The 14,947-nt window shown below is 48.8% G+C and overlaps 1 protein-coding gene across 4 annotated transcripts in view; it reads left to right on the forward strand.

The window, feature by feature from the left end:
- KIAA1671 overlaps nucleotides 1-14,947 on the forward strand; it is a 254,234-nt gene that overhangs the window by 206,654 nt on the left and 32,633 nt on the right. The gene's annotated exons all lie outside the window — the stretch shown is intronic.

The raw sequence follows: 14,947 nt of genomic DNA on the forward strand, positions 1-14,947 counted from the left end.
CTCAGTCTTAAGAGTGGAGATGGGCAAAGCTGGCACAACCTCCTGCTGTCCAGGGTGCTAAGTGCTCTCAGAGAGTTATGAGTAAGGAGAGTGTGCTCCCTGGGCTGTAGAGAGTAGGAGTCCCCCAGCAGTTGGAGGCAAGGAAGGGCATTCCATGCAGGAAGTTCACAGCAGTGGGCAACTGCGGGGCTTATCGGGGAACAGCACTCTGTCCTTTCTTGCTGAAGCAGGACATGAGTAGGGAGGAGCATCCCGTGATGGGCCTGTGCAGAGCCAAGGAGTTTGAACTTTATCCAACTGGCACCATGAGGAACGTCAGCCCGGGGGCTTCCAGCTCACCTGGAATTTTTGCCCTTTGGAGCCTTGCAAAGGCTTGGGATGTTAGAAAGGCTCAGGTTGAAGTTTCTCAGCCCAGAATTCTCCTGCCCTGACCTTGAGTCTTATTTGCATCTTGCTCCCGTAAGTGTTCTGGTCTACCCTTCAGAGAATGGACAGTGTTTACTGCAAGGGCTTTATTTTCCAGAAGTGGAGGGTAGTCGCTGCTGCAATGATTCTCGCAGTTCCTATAAATTTCACAAGCTCCTCTGACTGGGCTGATCTATACCAAGAATTCTGAAAAGAGTGAATGCCGAAAAGCTCCTTGTATCATCCTGCCTCTTGGGCTTGGTGTCTCCTGCTGGTTTCAAAGCCACAGAACTATGATTCTGACTCTTACAAGCACCATAACAATCACAATCATTTCCTGAGCACCTACTACTTGCTAGGCACAGCACTCAGCACTTCTCATAGGTCATGAGCTCATCCAGTGCTCGCCTCGACTCTGGACGTTGGAGATGAGGCTCAGAGAGGTGTGGTGACTTGCCCAAGGCTGCACAGCTTCTAGATGCCTGGGAGCCAGGATTGGAGCCTGGCTCAGCCTCAGCCTTTGCCCTTCATGTGCCCAGTTGAAATGGTTCACTTTAATATCCATCTCCCCAACTTGATTTTAAGCTTCCCCAGGGCAGCTGTCTGAGGCATGTCAGATCCTTAGCATAGTTCTGGCATACAGTAGGTGCTGACAAAGTGCTCATTGTCCTGAACGAGCACCAGACAACCTCTGAGCTCCCTCTCTATTCTGAGTCCTCGATCCCGTGGTTTGTGTGGCTGACGGGCATTGTTTTCCTCTGCTGCTCTCATCACTGTGTGATGATGTTGCAGAGGAGGCCAGCTGATGGGAGCAGCCGCAGTTGGCCCAAGAGGGTGGCTGCTTTCTGCCTGGCAGCAGAACCCCTGGATTCTAGTAATGGACCCCCATTTTACAGAGGGGGAAACTGAGGTCCTGAGAAAGTGACTTACCTGAGGCCATAAACCACGGAACCACATTCTGTCGGCCCTCTGAGCCCCTTCCCTGTGCTAAGCCATGGCGGCGGGTGGCAGTCCAGGGTGGTGGAATTCTCAGGAAGGTGCTGCCTGCACTCCTTTGGGCTGCCCCTGCCTCTCCCGACACCCCACCACCGTTCTCTAAAGTCTAATCTGCCTGCTTCTCACCTGGACTCTACCTCTCGCTCTTCCCTGGTATGGTCTCATAAAAATACTAAGACTCGGGAAATAGAACTCGGGCCGTAGCTGGATGCCAGGCAGAGTGAGCTGGTCTGTAAGAGATGCAGTGCCAGCTCTCACGGCAGTGGGGAGAATATGCACATTGGGGGCTGAACAGCACCCCACTTCCCAAGTCCATAGGTGGGAAAATCATAATGTGTGCCTAACAGGTTTTTTTTTTTTTTTTTTTTAAACGGAGTCTCGCTCTGTGCCTAGGCTGGAGTGCAGTGGCGTGATCTCTGCTCACTGCAAGCTCCACCTCCCGAGTTCACACCATTCTCCTGCCTCAGCCTCCCGAGTAGCTGGGACTACAGGTGTCCGTCACCATGCCTGGCTAATTTTTTGTATTTTTGGTAGAGACGGGGTTTCACCGTGTTAGCCAGGATGGTCTCAATCTCCTGACCTCGTGATCTGCCCACCTCGGCCTCCCAAAGTGCTGGGATTACAGGCGTGAGCCACCGCGCCCAGCCCCTTTGCTTATTTTAAAAGAATTACTCAAGCAAACCAAGCCCACTGTAGAAAAATAAGATTATAGAGAGAAGCAAGAGCAAGGTTATTTAGCATCCCATCCCCTGGAAACAATCCTTAAAACATATCTTTATCCTTTAAGAATTTTTTCATGTATATATGCAACATACATACATATATGCATATATAACATATAAATAAATATATGTATACATATATTTTTGTGTGTATATACACATATGTATATATAGATAGATCAACAAAGTCCAGTTATACAACATCAATATGAATTCTTTTATTTTTGAGACGGAATCTCACCCTGTCACCCAGGCTGGTGGAGCGCAGTGGCGCAATCTCGGTTCACTGCAACTTCCGCCTCCTGGGTTCAAGCAATTCTCATCCCTCAGCCTCCCGAGCAGCTGGGATTATAGGCATGCACCACCACACCTGGCTAATTTTTGTATTTTTAGTAGAGGTGGGTTTCGCCATGTTGGCCAGGCTACCCTCGAACTCCTGGCCTCAAGGGATATTCCCGCCTTGGCCTCCCCGGCCTCCCAAAGTGCTGGGATTACAGTTGTGAGCCACCTCATGTGGCCAACTCTTTTTCTTTTTTTCTTTTTGAGACAGGTCTTGCTCTGTTGCCTGGGCAGGAGTGCCGTGGCGTGATCTTGACTTACTATAGCCTCCGCCTTTCAGGTTCAAGCAATTCTGGTGCCTCAGCCTCCCAAGTAGCTGGGACTACAGGTGTGAGCCACCACACCTGGCTCATTTTTGTATTTGTATTAGAGACTGGGTTTTGTTATGTTGACCAGGCTGCTCCTGAACTCCTGGCCTTACGTGATCCACCTGCCTCAGCCTCCCAGCAACATGAACTCTTTTGTAACTAGTGTTCGTTCATTTTCTCTGCTTTGAATGACTTCCCGTGTCAGTGAATATAGACCAGCAGCCTCATTTTCAGTAGCTGCGCTGTATTCTGTTTTTCAGGTTACGCCCACTTTATTTCGTCAGGCCCTGAATGATTTTTGGATACTTAGATTGCTTCCAGTTTTTCTGTCTTATAAATAATGCTGCAGTGAACGTTACTGAGTAGTCGTTCTCACACACCTGCGCAATCAGAATAACTTTTAGCAGTAGTGTGACTGGGACCCAGGCCAAGCCCATATGCAGTTTTAAGGCTGTGCTGCACATTGCTGAGTGGGTTTAAAGATCCATTGTCACAGTCATTTACATGTGTGTGAGGTGATTAAATCACTCCCAAGTCAGCTAAACCCTGCTGTGAGCACACATGTGTACACTCAAACACATACGTGCAGGCACACAGACACATGCTTGTACAGAGGAACATATACTGACTAGTTGCCTAATTTATCTGAGCCTTAGTTTTCTCCTATATAAATGCCACGCCAGGTTTGCAGTCCCCAATCCACCCTTCTGAAATCCAAAAAGCTCTCATTTGAGCAAAACTTGCCCCTATACCAATGCACCCAGGTGAGTCGCTCTGTCACCCAGACTGGAATGCAGTGGCGTGATCTTGGCTCACTGCAACCTCCACTTCCCGAGTTCAAGCGATTCTTCTGCCTCAGCCTCCTGAATAGCTGGGATTACAGGCGCACACCACCACGCCCAGCTAATTTTTGCATTTTTAGTAGAGACGGGGGGTTTCACCGTGTTGGCCAGGCTGGTCTTGAACTCCTGACCTCAGGTGATCCACCCACCTCGGCCTCCCAAAGTGCTGGGATTATAGGTGTGAGCCACCACGGCTCACCTAATTTTTGTGGTTTTTTTATGCCATTTGGTGAGACTCTTCCTATGTGTCATGAAATGTTAACATGTTTGCTTGTGGACTGTTGTCTTACTCACATGTTTATGAACCTTGTTCTTTTCATTTATTATCCCCCAATGGGCCTTTCTAAACATTTTTTCCCTAGTTGCCTTCTCAGTATATCTGTACTACCACATAGTGTAGTATATCGGTAGTATATTTGTACTGCCACAGATATATTGTCTATCTGTATAGGTACCATATGCATATCTGTGCATTATACATTGAAAAATATTTTTCACACACATCCCCCAAAAAACAATTTCCCCCCCTTGGGGATAATATCACTCCTGTTGAGATTGTACCAACTAGACCAGTAGTTCTCAACCTGGGGTGACTTTGCCCCCAGAACATTTGGCCTTGCCTGGAGACATTTTTGGTTGTCATGAGGGGATGGGGTGCTGCTGACAGTGGTGGCTGGAGACCAGGGGTCCCACATTGCACAGGACAGCCCCCACCACATATCCATAGTGCCATGGTTGAGAAACCCCACCCTAGACCTCACTGGGGGAATCTCAATATGCAATATATGCATTGCCTTTCTAAAACCTGAAAAGTCCTGAGTTGGAGACATACCTAGCCTCTGGGTTTGTGACTGGGGCTGGTGGAGCTGTGACAGTAGAACCCACCTCACGGTGTTGGTGAGAGGCCCCTTTGGGGGCTGGCATAGTCAAATGCATTGCTGGGCACCTGCCCCACAGTGTGTGCTCACCCAAGAAGAACCCAAACGCCTAGCGTCCTGGGCACTCGGATGTTGCCCTATGTTGAGAAATGGGCCCTTCTGCCACAGAGCATCCTGGCTGCAGCATCCCAGAGGCCTTTGGGAGCCTTGAAGAATCAGAGAAGTGCAGTCCCTTGCCCAAGGCTGCACAAGCTTCTAAGTGCCGGGGAGCCAGGATTGGAACCCAAGGCGCCTGCTGACCTGGTGTCTCTTTCATGAATTCTGTGACCTTCAAGGTCTGCAGCTGACATCCTAGCACCTCAGGGGCAAGAGACTATTTCTTTTCTTCACTGCTTCAGGCATTCTTGGGAGGTACAGAGAGGTATCAGGGAGGAGGACAGTCTAGGTACGACTTCTTAGTTAGCCAAGTAAGGTCTGGCTCCAAGGATATCCAGGGCTTCCCTACGTGCCTGAAAGCCTGCCTCTGCAATGGGTTTGTTGTTTTATTTGTGGACTTTGATCCAGGCACTGTGTCTGCCTGAACTGGCCTCTGGGTTCTCCGGATACGCCAGCTTTGCAGCCAGCTGATAAGCTGGCTTTGACGGGCCTAGTCCCTGTGTCTCGGGGCTCACAGTTGTGGCTTCCAGAGAGCTCACCAGATTGCTCTGATCAACTTAGGACCTAACACCTAAGCCTAATCTAAGGCTAAGGTGTTAGATCATCACTTGCTCATTCCTCCTCAGGACAGACAGGAACCACTGCAGGAGGCTGTTCTGTCCTGACTTGGGCATTGTTAAGAGTTGGCCAAAGACATACCATCCACTTGGGTGTTTTCCAGGGCCTCTGGCTTACCACGGGGTGGATTGAGAAATGGGGTGGGTGGAGCTAACTGTGAGTTAGAACAGACAGCACTCTAGGCCTGGGCAGAGTCTTTGAACAAAGCCACAGGCTGGGCTGAGCACCAGAAGGAAACAGAGCCCTTGGCTCTGTGTCAGGCAATGGAATGTCAGCCCGACTGGTTTTCCTCCTTTCCCTGGGGTGGGGTGTTAATCAGCAAAGGAATCTCCTTGCTGGTTGACAGCCCTGAGGTTCTGGGCACCCCCTCACCCCTGCTGTGAGGTCCCCAACTCCAGAGGGAGAGAGACTCCATTCATGCTGAGCTTCCTATAGGCCCCAGCTCTGCCAGGCCAGCCACGCGAGGCTGCCCTGCGTGGCAGACGGGAGGGGGCTCTTCAGTCCCACAAAATAGTAGGCTCTTAATAGATATGACGCTTACCTTCCCCAGGCTGTTCCCTCTGGCTGCTTTGCCTTCTCTGATGTCCCCACCTGTCATGTCACACCCTCCTCAGAGCCCTCTGTCACCTGCCACTCAGGGCCTTCTGCGCCCTCTTCCCCGCTCTGTCTGAGGCCCAGGGGACCTTAGATACTTGGGATAGGAAACTGATTAATCAGCGGAGCTCAGGATGACCAAGGAGGTGATTCAAGATGGCATTTTCTGCCCCTTGCTCTTTTTAAACCTATTCATAATAATTTTAGCATCTTTCCACATCAGCCCTTCAATTTCTACCTTCTAAAGAGGTAGTCATTGTTGTTAATGGCGACACAGTGTTATTACCTTGCACTGATAAGCTATAGTTTGGGTATCAGTTGCTCTTGTGGAAGGGCAGTTGGGTTGTGTTTGCTGTTACCAAAAACAGTGCTACTGGGACCATTCCTTTGTGTGTGCATTTGTGTGTGTATTATATATGTTTTGTGTGTATGTGTATTTGTGTCTGTTTCTATGTATTTGTGTATGTGTGTGTTCGCGCAGGGTTTTTTGCAGGTATGCATTTGTGTATATTTGTGTGTATGCAGCTGTGTTTGTGTGTGTATTGGGCGCATATATTTATGTGTGTTTTTGTGTTTGTATTTTTTGTGTATGTGTGTGCATTGGTGTAGATGTTTGTGTGTGCATATTTGTGCATATTATGTGTATGTGCTTATGTATATTTGTGTTTGTGTGAAAGTGTTTTTTGTGTATATGCATTTGTGTGTACATATATATCTTGTATTTGTGTGTATGCATATCTGTGTGTTTGTATATGTGGTTATGTGTATATTTTTGTGTATATGCATTTGCATGTGTATATACCTATGTGTGTATTTGTATTTATGTACCTGTGCTTGTGTGTATTTGTATATGTATGTTTTTATGCATTTTTTTTTTTTTTAAGGCAGAGTCTCTGTCGCCCAGGCTGGAGTGCAGTGGCGCAATCTCTTCTCACTGCAATCTCCGCCTCCTGGGTTCACGCCATTCTCCTGCCTCAGCCTCCCGAGTAGCTGTGACTACAGGCGCTTGCCACCACGCCCGACTAATAATTTTTTGTATTTTTGGTAGAGACAGGGTTTCACCATGTTAGCCAGGATGGTCTCGATCTCCTGACCTTGTGATCCGCCTGCCTTGGCCTCCCAAAGTGCTGGGATTACAGGTGTGAGCCACTGTGCCCGGCCTATGCATGTATTTTTTCTGTGTATATGCGTTTGCCTGTATATGTGTGTATTTGTATGTATGCATCTGTGCTTGTATTTGTGTATGTGTATGTATATAGTTTTTTGTATATATATATCTATATGTATGTGTATATTTGTGTGTATCTGTTTGTATGCATGTATGTGTGTATGTGCTTTTTTTTTTTTTTTTTTTTTTTGAGACGGAGTCTCGCTGTGGCGCCCGGGCTGGAGTGCAGTGGCGTGATCTTGGCTCACTGCAAGCTCCGCCTCCCGGGTTCACGCCATTCTCCTGCCTGAGCCTCCCAAGTAGCTGGGACTACAGGCACCTGCCACCACGCCCGGATAATTTTTTGTATTTTTGGTAGAGACGGGGTTTCACCATGTTAGCCAGGATGTTCTCGATCTCCTGACCTCGTGATCTGCCCACCTCAGCCTCCCAAAGTGCTGGGATTGCAGGTGTGAGCCACTGCGCCCGGCCTGATGTGCTTTTTATGTATATGTAATTGTGTGCATATATGTGTGTATTTGTGTGTATGCATCTGTGTGTGTTTATATTTTTGTGTGTATATATGTTTCTGTGTATACGTGTGCATATGTGTTTGTGTTTTTGTGTACGTTTGTGTGCATTTGTGCATGTTTGTGTGCATGTGTTATGTTTACATGTTTGTGTGTATATATGTGTATGTGTGCATCTGTGTTTTTGTGTCTTTGTGTGTGTATATACATATATGTGTGCATCTGCGTGTGTTTGTGTGTGTTTTGTGGATATGTGTTTGTGTATATATACATGTATGTATGCATCTATGTGGGTGTGTTTTGTGTATGTACATTTGTGTATATATACATGTATGCATGGATCTGTGTGTGCGCATATCTCTCTGCTTGATGGACTCCCAGTAGCAGGGCTGGTCAGGCCACTTTGTGACATTGGAATGTCATCATTCCCATAGAACACAGCTGAGCTGGTGGCAATGTCCTGTCAGGGAGAGAGAGACCAGGCCTCGGGCTGGAGGATTTGGGGTCCTCAGTCAATGGGGAGACACACCCAGCTCCCTGCCTCCTCAACAGGTTTACACGTACGCTGCAAGGCTGCAATTCTGTCACCTGACAAGTTGAGCCCTAGCCTGAAATAAACTATGAGAGAGATGTTTTGACATGTGATGTTTCAAAAAAAGAAGTCAAATTGGGCTTAGGCTGTTTTAAGAATCCCTCCAAGAGGAGCCAAGTTGGGATCAGTGGGAGCAGATTCCATTAAAAGGAGATGCTGGGAAACGTAAAAGAATTATATACTTACATATAATTATACATTTTCAAAATGTACTTTTTATATCACTAGCCGCAAATGTTACAAAATACAAAAAGAGGTAGAATACAAAAATGTCCTCTCTCCCCATCCTCTAGTCACGCAATTCCTCTCCTAGAGACGAGTATGATTGCAATTTTCTTGTGTCCTTAGATATTCTGTGCGTTTTGATCTTTACTTTCTTCCCCCTCACAAATGGCAGAATCCACCACCTGTTACTTTGCACCTTGCTTTACTCACTTAGACAGTGAATCTTGGAGGTCGTTCCATGTCAGTAAACTTATGTCTGCCTCATTCTGTTTAACTATTCTTTCTAACAATTAAGTAGCGTTCTACATTATAATTGTTCTATAATTTAGATTAAATACATTTTTAAAACTCCAAATTCTCTTTTCCCTTGATTCATCATAACCTTAGAACTGCAGAGCTTATATTAACAGAGAGTCTGAGTTAAAAGGAAAATCAAATTTGTCTATCTCCATGCAAGAGTGCCACAGTACTTCTGGAATGTTCTGTGCTCCTCCCCTCTCCCCTGATTATTTTGGGGATTTTTCTTCTCCCTCAGGATCAGTCTCCCCTGTTTTGCACCTTAAATGTATCACACCGGCCACCCCAGTTTCACTGTCAGCACGCTGCACATAGTGTTTTATTAAAAACAATTTGTTTTAAAAAGCAGCAAGAATTAAACTTTAAGGGCATATATAAAAGCAAATGGTCCTGTGATATATCAAGAGGGTCTGGGTAAATAGCAGTGTCACCATCAGACATTAGAGAGGGGGCAGGGAGTCCTTTGTGGGTTAATTCACTCCATCCATCCATCCATCCATCCATCCATCCATCCATCCATCCATCCATCTTCACTTACTTCCTGTCCTCTGTGGCTGTCTCTGAACTTGGCACTGGCATTTGAGGGTGAACAGACCACAGTTCCTGCCCTCAGGGAGCTTACAGTTTGGAGAAGACAGTCAAACAAACGATAACCACAGTCCAACCCAATAATTTCTAGGATGGCGTGAGCACAGGGGGTTCTGTGGGAGTCCTAAGAACCCACCTGGGGACGGGGGCAGCCAGGAGAGTCTTCCTGGGGGAGCGGATGCCTGGACCGCATTTTGGGGACACATTCCAAAAAGACCCCGGGCCACACTGCCAGCAGCCGACACACTGGACCGAGGAGCACTTCCTGGGTGAAACTGTAGTGGGCGTTGATAGAGTGGGGAATCACAGGCCACTGACTTGAAACCCAGCCACCTGGGTTTGAATGGAGCTCCTTCCTCTCTGTGCCTCAGTCTTCTCATCCAGCAAGTGGGGATAGTAACAGTACCCGATTCCTCGGTTTGTTGGGAGGACTAAATGTGGCAGCCTAGCATCCAGTAAGCGCCATCCAAGTGTCTGTTGTTGTTACTATTTAATGTCTCACAGCCTCAGCTCCCTTATCTGTGAAATGGGGATATTAATAGTATCTATTATGGGAATTAAACTTGATGGTCTACATAAGGAATTTGACATGGTGCCAGGCGTGCAGTTGGCGCTTCTTAGGTGTTTGTGATTGTTACTATTCTTATTGCCTCCTTGCCCACCTCTGACACCCACAGTGCAGGCTCTAGGGTACCCACTGGGCTTCTTGGGTCTAGGGGAACCCTGCCTCTGAGGCCGACAGGAGCCTGGGCCTCCCAGCCCAGCTGTTGTTTCTGTTTATAGCCTCCAAGGAAGCCCCCACTCAGAGCCTTGTCAGGCACTCCCAGCCGGGAAACCAAATACGCCTCCTGCAGACCAGCTGCAAACTTGTGTTCCTGTCACTTTGGGGAGCACTTGTCCCATGGAGACAGCCTGTCTCTGCCACAGGCATCATTTTGCAGCCTGCACACCACGGTAGATGACTCAGCGGCCCTGCAGAGCTGGGGCTGCAGACCATTATGTGATGTGGGACCTTCCCCAGGGTGCCCTTGGAAGGAGTCCTCGTCTCCCTGGACGTCAGGTCCAGGGAGATACTGGAGGATGTGGTTTAGGTAGCCACTCTGGTTCTTAGCTGAAAGACAGAACTGTCAGGCCTCATCAGAACCTGTTAGCACCTTGTCATGATGTTTGTTAAAATGCTATGTTTGGGAACTGAACAGTGGACACCAACATCATGTGGACTGGCATCTGCCTAGCATTGACCACGTGCCAGGCAAGTTGTCCCCAGACATTGACAGAATCCTGCCAACAACCCTAAGCTTCCCATTTCACAGATGGGGAAGTTGAGGATAGAGAGGTTGAGTTGTAGCCAGCAAGTGGCAGAGCTGGATTTGCTCCGGTGTGCTCGGTCATGGAGCCCTAGCTCAGAACTGCTAACCTGTCCCACCTGCAACGTGTCAGAGCATCAGGATAGGTTAATTTCATATCTGCAACCTAAAAGTTTGTGGTTTAGGTTGCTAATCAGTAAGGGCTGTTAGCATATCTGTGGAATGTTTATAAAAATTGGTTTTAGTGAAGCCCCGAGGAGTGAGCCCCATTATTTTATCATTAGGTGGGTGCACCACCAACAGTGTGAAGATTCTGAATACGTGCTCATTTAAAGGGGAATGAGCCAAACCCTTTACACCGACAGTTCACGCAGAAGGTTTTGTAAGCACTGGATGTTAGCCAGCAGTCAGAGGTTAGCCATCAAGCTGCAGAGAGCCACTGAGACCTCCAGTCCCAGACCATTGATCACCAAGAGAGTGAACTGAGGCACAGAGAAGGGCAGGGCCTTGCTTGAGGTCATCTAGGGAATGGAGCCAGAGCTGAGGATGGCACCTGTGCTCATGACAACGGGTCAGGAGGTACAGCTCAGCCACGTGCACACAGGTGCACAAATGTTAGAGCCGCAGCCCAGGTGGGCCCATCCAGCCCCCTCATTCAGAGGCTTGGGCACACATGCCCCCTCCGCCTCCCTGTCACTCTTGCCCCGTGTCTCTCTCTGCGCCCATCTCCGTGCTTCTCAGTCATGGGCTTGCTCTTCTGGTTCGATCTTGCTCCCATCTCTGTCCTTGCTGCTTCTCTCTCTGCCTCTGCCTCTGCCTGCCTGTCTCTGTCTCCCTCTCTTCTTCTGCTCTGTCTCCTCCACACCAGACTTGCACCAACCCCAGAGATGACCTCGAGGCCTTCCTGCACCACTGAGTAGTGTCCACAGCATGTCCTGAGTAGCCTGCAGCCAGGAGATCAGCCCAGACCCTGGACCATGACCCTGCCTGGGCCACCACACCCAGCCACATCCAGCCACACCTGACTACACCTGGCCCAGCCCGGCCACACCTACATTGTTGTCCTTGGAGCCCACTGAGGGGGAGTCAGTGGCTGCTGTCCCATAGTTTTCCCTGAGAAGCACCATTCCTCCCCTGACATAGAACTGGGGATGGGGCAAGACTTGGCTTGTGCTGTAACCAGAGGCGACACAGTGGTCTGCCCAGAAGCCCATCATACATCCTGACTTCTCTCCCAGCTGGGACCCAAGTCCATGGGAGGGGATGTTGTGCAGGTTTTTGCTGGCAGCTTTGAGAGAGGGTCCTGAGGGGTCTGCCCAGCCTCATGTCCCATCTAGTTCCTTCCAGTCTGACCCCCTTCCTTCCCCTCCCCTTCCCTCCTCTCCTCTCCTCTCCCTTCCTCTCCCATCCCTTTCTTCTATTCCTCCTTTCCTAACATCCCTTTTCCTTCTTCTCTCCTTCCCTCCTTCCTATTTATTGAGCACTTACTATGTGCCAGGTAGTATAACTAAGCACTGAGAATTATGACAAAACAGCGATTCCCTCGGAGACTGCATGTGCTCTGAGGGACACACATTCAATGAGTCATACAAATGGTTTCAGGACGACCAACTGAGGCCAGGGCTCTGAAGGGGAGGATGCCCACGTAGACCGCGGGGGGTCAGGGAAGCCCCTAAGAGAAGCTGACGTCAGCGTGCCATCTGAAGGATGAGTGGGCCTGGGCCAGTGAAGGCAGCATCCTAGACGGAGCCAACAGCTCAGACAGGGACTGTGGCACGATGGTGCTTTGTGTGTGTGACGATCTCGTGGCCGGATCAGAGCGGGTGAAGAAAGAGGGTGAGATGAGGGCACCAGGAGTGAGTGCTGGTCAAGTGGGACCCACATGGCCCAGTGAGGACCCCGGCTTTATCTTCAGAGTTCTGGGAAGGGAGCCACTGGAGGGATGGGAGCATGTATGCCGAGGCCATTCTGAACCTTCTGAAAAGACGGTCCTGACAGCTGGGGGTGCAGGGTGGGTGTGAGACAGACTGCGGGACTTGACCCATCCTTGGCCTCCAGCCCCTCCCCTTCTCTTCCCAGGCCCAACTGAGACTCCACCTGTGGATGTACTTCGGGATGGCCTGTGGTGACCAGAGCACTCGCCAGGGAGTCAGGACGCTGGGTTTCAGGCCTGGCTGGGCATGCCTCCCACTGCCTGGTCCTCAGTTTTCCCCTCTGTAAAATGGTCAGTGAGGACCCAGGAAAGCCCTCAGTGTCAAGCCAGAGCCAGGAGAATGTGCTGTCTTTGGAGAGCACGAGTTTGGGTGACAGGCAAACTCAGGTTCAAATCCCAGCTCCACCCCTTCCAAACCATGTGACCTTGGGCATGCCAGATCTACTCCCTGGGCCTCAGTCTCTTCCTCTGTGAAATGGGTTCCTCATGGTTCCTACTTCATAGGCTTCTTAGGTACTTGCCATGGCATAATGATTGGCACATTGTCAGCGCTCAGGAGTGTCAGCCCCTGCCATTATTGTTGTTATTGCTTGGCCATGGTACTGGTCTGGCCTGGACACACAATGAGAAGCTGCCTGGGCCCACAGGGGCACTGGGACAGAGCGCGTGTCCCCCACGCTGGCCTGGGCCCCATGACCGCAGCGCTCCCTGCACAGCTGGGGATATAGAATTACAGAGGAGATTGAGACACACTTCTGGAATCTCTCAGAACTGCTCTGTCAGCTGTGTGCCACTGAGCACTGCCCTGACTCAGGGTTCTTTCTTAGGCGGATGTGTCAAACACCCCAAAATACATGCAGGTGTAATATTTTCTTTTTCCCATCCCCTGTGTAACTATATCGCCTTTTCTATTTAAGAAGCTCATGGCTACTCACTGCAAAAACATTATTCTCAGAAATGTATTTCTCCAACAAATCTTTATTCCAGGACTACTGGAGGTGAGGTATTGTTCTAAGTGCTGAGGTACTGTGATGGGTGAACTCAGCTCCTATAGATCAGGGATCAGCAAACTACTGCCTGAAAGCAAAATCTAGCCAGCTGCTTCTTTTGTAAATAAAGTTTTATTGGGACACAGCCATGCACACTCATTTGGGTATTAGTCTGTGCTGCTTTTGCATTAACAACAGCAGAATTGAGTAACTGGAACAGAGACCATCATGATGACCCACAAAGCCCAAATATTTACTCTCTGGCCCTTTGTAGAAAAAGTTTACTAAACTCCGGTGTAGATTGACTAAGAGCCTCTGTCTGATTGGTACTTAATTCATGATGTGTACATATACTCCCATTTATGTGTGTGTTTTCACAAAACTGGTGTCACAACACACATTGTTTTGTTACATTAAAAAATTTTTTTCTGGCCTGGCGTGGTGGCTCAGGCCTATAATCCCAGCACTTTCAGAGGCAGAGGCAGGTGGATCGCTTGAGCCCAGGAATTCAAGACCAGCCTGGGCAACATGGTTGAAACCTTGTCTCTACAAAAAATACAAAAATTAGCCAGGCATGGTGGCACATGCCTGTAGTCCCAGCTAGGATCACGTGAGCCTAGGAAGTTGAGACTGCAGTGAGCCGTGACAGTGTCACTGTACTCCAGCCTGGGCGATAGAGTAAGACATTGTCTCAAAAAAAAAAAAAAAATGTTTTTTCTTTTTTACGTTTTCTAGTTTATGGCAAACATCTTTCTGTGACAGTAAATATTATTTCTGGACATTATTTGGCTGTACTTTTTTTTTTTTTTTTGAGATGGGGTCTCGCACCGTCACCCAGGCTGGAGTGCAGTGGCGCAATCTCGGCTCATTGTGACCTCTGCCTCCCGGGTTCAAGCGATTCTCCTGCCTCAGCCTCCCGAGTAGCTGGGACTGCAGGTGCCCACCACCATGCCCAGCTAATTTTTATATTTTTAGTAGAGATGGGGTTTCACCATGTTAGCCAGGATGGTCTCAATCTCTTGACCTCGTGATCTGCCTGCCTCGGCCTCCCAAAGTGCTGGGATTACAGGCGTGAGCCACCGCGTCCAGCCATTCCTTGGCTGTATTTATCCATTGCATGGATATTGTATTTCACCATTCCTTGCCTTATTGGACATTCAGGGTTTCTCTAGTATTCTGCAATAATAACTAATCCTGCAGGGCGGTGTCCATGTTCCTAGATCTTGGCAGGTGTCTTTGATGGTTTCCTTGAGATAAATTTCTGGACCGAAAATTACTGAGTTAAGAGTATGCAGATTTTAAATTTGAGGACATATGTTAGGGTTTGTTTTAATATAGCCTTTAGGGGGTACGTGTTAGCCTGTCTCCCCAAAGCTGTCCACTGAGGCACTTGTCTTTGCCTGCAAGACAAGGGCCCAGAGTTCTCACCTTCCAGTGGCTTTGGGGCTTGGCAAGCCAGTCCAGGCAAGTGGTTTTTAAAC

The sequence above is a fragment of the Macaca mulatta genome, chromosome 10 (genome assembly GCF_049350105.2).
Source record: "Macaca mulatta isolate MMU2019108-1 chromosome 10, T2T-MMU8v2.0, whole genome shotgun sequence".
In the NCBI taxonomy this organism is placed as follows: domain Eukaryota; kingdom Metazoa; phylum Chordata; class Mammalia; order Primates; family Cercopithecidae; genus Macaca; species Macaca mulatta.